The 6443-nt window shown below is 37.9% G+C and overlaps 1 non-coding gene across 1 annotated transcript; it reads right to left on the bottom strand.

Annotated features, from left to right (window-relative positions):
* Positions 1 to 1488: 1488 nt before the first annotated feature.
* Positions 1489 to 1596, bottom strand: LOC112774807 (small nucleolar RNA R71). Its single transcript, XR_003189266.1, has one exon. It is a non-coding gene; the product is annotated as a small nucleolar RNA R71 (small nucleolar RNA).
* Between the last annotated feature and the right edge of the window lie 4847 nt (positions 1597 to 6443).

Here is a 6443-nt window from a genome sequence, read left to right as displayed (position 1 = left end):
TCATCATTAAAAATTCAAAAATAAAAAAATATCTTCCCCTTTTTCTTCTCATAAATTCGAAAATTAGATTTGACTTTTTCAAAAAATTTTAAAATCTAGTTGTTTTTATGAGTCAAATCAAATTTTCAATTTAAAAATCTTATCTTTTTCAAAATTTTTTTCAAAAAAATCAAATCTTTTCTATTTTTCTTAGTTATTTTCGAAAATTTTAAAAATATTTTTCAAATATATTTTTCTTAATTTTATATCATAATTTTCGAAAATAACATCATCAATTAATGTTTTGATTCAAAAATTTCAAGTTTGTTGTTAAGAAAGATTTAAACTTTAAGTTCTAGAATCATATCTTGTGATTTCTTGTGAATCAAGTCACTAATTGTGATTTTAAAAATAAAATCTTTTTCAAAACTAATTTCAATCATATCTTTTCAAAAATATCTTCTTATCTTATCTTTTTCAAAAATTTGATTTTAAAATATCTTTTCTAACTTCCTATCTTCTTATCTTTTCAAAACTGATTTTTAAATTTGTTTCAACTAACTAACTAACTAACTCTTTGTTTGTTTCTTATCTTTTTCAAAACTACCTAACTAACTCTCTCTCTCTAATTTTCGAAAATATCTTCCCTCTTTTTCAAAAATTCTTTTTAATTAACTAATTATTTTAATTTTTGATTTTAATTTTCGAAAATTACTAACCTTTTTCAAAAACTATTTTTGAAAATCACTAACTCTTTTTCAAAAATTATTTTCGAAAATTATCTCTCTCTCTCTCTCTTATCTCCTTCTATTTATTTATTCATCTACTAACACTTCATCTCACCCAAATTCGAACCCCCTCTTCTATCTGTGTTCGAATTTTTTTCTTCTTCTTTTCTTCTACTCACACAGGGACCTCTATACTGTGGTAAAAAAGATCCCTATTATTATTATTTTTCTGTTCCCTCTTTTTCATATGAGCAGGAGCAAGGACAAGAACATTCTTATTGAAGCAGATCCAGAACCTGAAAGGACTCTGAAGAGAAAACTAAGAGAAGCTAAATTACAACAATCCAGTAAGAACCTTTCAGATATTTTCGAACAAGAAGAGGAGATGGCAGCCGAAAATAATAATAATGCAAGGAGGATGCTTGGTGATTTTACTGCACCTAATTCCAATTTACATGGAAGAAGCATCTCCATTCCCACCATTGGAGCAAACAACTTTGAGCTGAAACCTCAATTAGTTTCTCTGATGCAGCAGAACTGCAAGTTTCATGGACTTCCATCTGAAGATCCTTTTCAGTTCTTAACTGAATTCTTGTAAATCTGTGATACTGTTAAGACTAATAGAGTAGATCCTGAAGTCTACAGGCTCATGCTTTTCCCTTTTGCTGTAAGAGACAGAGCTAGGATATGGTTGGACTCTCAACTTAAGGATAGCCTGAACTCTTGGGATAAGCTGGTCAAGGATTTCTTAGCTAAGTTCTTTCCTCCTCAAAAGCTGAGCAAGCTTAGAGTGGATGTTCAAACCTTCAGACAGAAAGAAGGTGAATCCCTCTATGAAGCTTGGGAGAGATACAAAGAACTGACCAAAAAGTGTCCTTCTGACATGCTTTCAGAATGGACCATCCTGGATATATTCTATGATGGTCTATCTGAATTGGCTAAGATGTCATTGGATACTTCTGCAGGTGGATCCATACACCTAAAGAAAACGCCTGCAGAAGCTCAAGAACTCATTGACATGGTTGCTAATAACCAGTTCATGTACACTTCTGAGAGAAATCCTGTGAGTAATGGGACACCTATGAAGAAGGGAGTTCTTGAAATTGATACTCTGAATGCTATATTAGCTCAGAATAAAATATTGACTCAGCAAGTCAATATGATTTCTCAGATTCTGAATGGAATGCAAGCTGCATCCAACAGTACTCAAGAGGCATCTTCTGAAGAAGAAGCTTATGATCCTGAGAACCCTGCAATAGCAGAGGTAAATTATATGGGTGAACCTTATGGGAACACCTATAACCCATCATGGAGAAATCATCCAAATTTCTCATGGAAGGATCAACAAAAGCCTCAACAAGGTTTTAACAATGGTGGAAGAAACAGGTTCAGCAATAGCAAGCCTTTTCCATTATCCACTCAGCAACAGACAGAAAATTCTGAGCAGAATCCATCTAGCTTAGCAAATTTAGTCTTTGATCTATCTAAGGCCACTGTGAGTTTCATGAATGAAACAAGGTCCTCCATTAGCAATTTGGAAGCACAAGTGGGCCAGCTGAGTAAAAGGATCACTGAAATCCCTCCTAGTACTCTCCCAAGCAATACAGAAGAAAATCCAAAAGGAGAGTGCAAGGCCATTGACATAGTCAACACGGCCGAACCTGGAGAGGAAGGGGAGGACGTAAATCCCAGTGAGGAAGACCTCCTGGGACGTCCAGTGATCAATAAGGAGTTTCCCTTTGAGGAACCAAAGGAATCTGAGACTCATCTAGAGACCATAGAGATTCCATTGAACCTCCTTATGCCCTTCATGAGCTCTGACGAGTATTCATCTTCTGAAGAGAATGAGGATGTTACTGAAGAGCAAGTTACCAAGTACCTTGGTGCAATCATGAAGCTGAATGCCAAATTATTGAGACTTGGGAAGATGAACCTCCCTTGTTCACCAATGAACTAAGTGATCTGGATCAACTGACATTGCCTCAGAAGAAACAGGATCCTGGAAAGTTCTTAATACCTTGTACCATAGGCACCATGACCTTTGAGAAGGCTCCATGTGACCTTGGGTCAGAGATAAACCTCATGCCACTATCTGTAATGGAGAAACTGGGAATCTTTAAGGTGCAAGATGCTAAAATCTCATTAGAGATGGCAGACAATTCAAGAAAACAGGCTTATGGACAAGTAGAGGACGTGTTAGTAAAGGTTGAAGGCCTTTACATCCCTGCTGATTTCATAATCCTTGATACTGGAAAGGATGAGGATGAATCCATCATCCTTGGAAGACCTTTCCTAGCCACAGCTATTGACTCTAAGTTTGGTGTTGGGGAGTCTCAACAATGCTCTGAACATCTGTGAGGCTCCATGAGAGCCCACTGTCAAGCTATTGACATTAAAGAAGCGCTTGTTGGGAGGCAACCCAATTTTTATTTATCTAATTTTATTTTTCTTGTTCTTTCATATTTCATTAGGTTCATGATCATGTGGAGTCACAAAATAAATATAAAAATTGAAAACGGAATCAAAAACAGCAGAAGAAAAATCACACCCTGGAGGAAGAACTTACTGGCGTTTAAACGCCAGTAAGAAGCATCTGGCTGGCGTTCAACGCCAGAACAGAGCATGGTTCTGGCACTGAACGCCCAAAATGGGCAGCATCTGGGCATTTGAACGCCAGAATTGCACCCTGGAGAAGAGCTGGCGCTGAACGCCTAGAACAAGCATGGTTCTGGCGTTCAACGCCAGAAATGGGCAACAAATGGGCGTTCAACGCCCAGAACAAGCACCAATCTGGCACTGAACGCCCATAGTTGTGTGCAAGGACATTTTGCATGCCCAATTTGGTGCAAGGTTGTAAATCCTTGAACACCTCAGGATCTGTGGACCCCACAGGATCCCCACCTACCTCCACTCACTTCTTCTCACCCCTCTTTCACACAATCCCATAAACACTCTTCCCCAAAACTCTTCACCAATCACCTCAATATCTCTTCCCTATCACCACTTAACCACTCACATCCATACACCCACCTACCTTCAAAATTCAACATCTCTTTCCCACCCAATCCCACCCATATGGCCGAATACACACATCCCTCCATCTCCTCCATATCTTCTTCTTCTTCTTCTTCTATTCTTTCTTCTTTTGCTTGAGGGCGAGTAACATTCTAAGTTTGGTGTGGTAAAAGCATAGCTTTTTTGTTTTTCCATAACCATTAATGGCACCTAAGGACAGAGAAACCTCAAGAAAGAGGAAAGGGAAGACAATTGCTTCCACCTCCGAGTCATGGGAGATGGAAAGATTCATCTCAAGGGTCTATAGCTCAGTGGTAGAACATGTGGCTACAAATCAAGAGATCCCTGAGATACCTCAGGGGATGCACTTCACTCCACATAAATATTGGGAGCAAATCAACACCTCCCTAGGAGAATTAAGTTCCAACATGGGACAATTAAGGGTGGAACATCAAGAGCACTCCATCATCCTTCGTGAAATTAGAGAAGATCAAAAAGCAATGAGGGAGGAGCAACAAAGACAAGGAAGAGACATAGAAGACTCAAGGACATCATTGGTTCCTCAAGAAGGAAGCGCCACCATCACTAAGGTGGACTCATTCCTTGTTCTTACTTTCTCTGTTTTTTGTTTTCTATGTTAAGTGCTTATCTATGTTTGTGTCTTCATTACATGATCATTAGTATTTAGTAACTACGCCTTAAAGTTATGAATGTCCTATGAATCCATCATCTCTCTTAAATGAAAAATGTTTTAATTCAAAAGAACAAGAAGTACATGAGTTTCGAACTTATCCTTGAACTTAGTTTAATTATATTGATGTGGTGACAATGCTTTTTGTTTTCTGAATGTATGCTTGAACAGTGCATATGTCTTTTGAAGTTGGTGTTTTAGAATGTTAAATATGTTGGCTCTTGAAAGAATGATGACAAGGAGACATGTTATTTGATAATCTGAAAAATCATAAAAATGATTCTTGAAGCAAGAAAAAGCAGCAAAGAACAAAGCTTGCAGAAAAAAAAATAGCGAAAAAAATAGAAAGAAAAAAAAAAGCAAGCAGAAAAAGCCAAAAGCTCTTAAAACCAAGAAGCAAGAGCAAAAAGCCAGTAACCCTTAAAACCAAAAGGCAAGGGTAATAAGAAGGATCCCAAGGCTTTGAGCATCAGTGGATAGGAGGGCCTAAAGGAATAAAATCCTGGTCTAAGCGGCTAAACCAAGCTGTCCCTAACCATGTGCTTGTGGCGTGAAGGTGTCAAGTGAAAACTTGAGACTGAGCGGTTAAAGTCAAGGTCCAAAGCAAAAGAAGAGTGTGCTTAAGAACCCTGGACACCTCTAATTGGGGACTTTAGCAAAGCTGAGTCACAATCTGAAAAGGTTCACCCAATTATGTGTCTGTGGCATTTATGTATCCGGTGGTAATACTGGAAAACAAAGTGCTTAGGGCCACGGCCAAGACTCATAAATTAGTTGTGTTCAAGAATCATCGTACTGAACTAGGAGAGTCAATAACACTATCTGAACTCTGAGTTCCTATAGATGCCAATCATTCTGAACCTCAATGGATAAAGTGAGATGCCAAAACTATTCAAGAGGCAAAAAGCTACAAGTTCCGCTCATCTGATTGAAGCTATGTTTCATTGATAGTTTGAAATTTATAGTATATTCTCTTCTTTTTATCCTATTTGATTTTCAGTTGCTTGGAGACAAGCAACAATTTAAGTTTGGTGTTGTGATGAGCGGATAATTTATACGTTTTTTGGCATTGTTTTTAGTATGTTTTTAGTAGAATCTAGTTACTTTTAGGGATGTTTTCATTAGTTTTTATGTTAAATTCACATTTTTGGACTTTAATATGAGTTTGTGTGTTTTTCTGTGATTTCAGGTATTTTCTGGCTGAAATTGAGGGACTTGAGCAAAAATCAGATTCAGAGGTAGAAGAAGGACTGCTGATGCTGTTGGATTCTGACCTCCCTGCACTCAAAGTGGATTTTCTGGAGCTACAGAACTCAAAATGGCGCGCTTTTAATTGCGTTGGAAAGTAGACATCTAGAGCTTTCCACCAATGTATAATAGTCCATATTTTGACCGAGTTTAGACGACGCAAATGGGCGTTGAACGCCAGTTCTACGCTGCTGTCTGGAGTTAAACGCCAGAAACAAGTCACAAACCAGAGTTGAACGCCAGAAATACGTTACAACCTGGCGTTCAACTCCAGAAAGAGCCTCTGCACGTGTAACATTCAAGCTCAGCCCAAGCACACACCAAGTGGGCCCCGGAAGTGGATTTATGCATCAATTACTTACTTCTGTAAACCCTAGTAACTAGTTTAGTATAAATAGGACTTTTTACTATTGTATTTGACATCCTGGATTGTATTTTGATCCTGTGATCTCGTTTTAGGGGCTGGCCATTCGGCCATGCCTGGACCTTTCACTTATGTAATTTTAACGGTAGAGTTTCTACACTCCATAGATTAAGGTGTGGAGCTCTGCTGTTTCTCAAAGATTAATGCAAAGTACTACTGTTTTTCTATTCAATTCAACTTATTCCGCTTCTAAGATATTCATTCGCACTTCAACCTGAATGTGATGAACGTGACAATCATCATCATTCCCTATGAACGCGTGCGTGACAACCACTTCCGTTCTACCTTAGATTGAATGAGTATCTCTTGGATCTCTTAATCAGAATCTTCGTGGTATAAGCTAGATTGATGGCGGCAT

Source organism: Arachis hypogaea, chromosome 18 (assembly GCF_003086295.3).
Source record: "Arachis hypogaea cultivar Tifrunner chromosome 18, arahy.Tifrunner.gnm2.J5K5, whole genome shotgun sequence".
Classification (NCBI taxonomy): Eukaryota; Viridiplantae; Streptophyta; class Magnoliopsida; order Fabales; family Fabaceae; genus Arachis; species Arachis hypogaea.
This window is presented reverse-complemented; position numbering and strand designations above follow the sequence as displayed.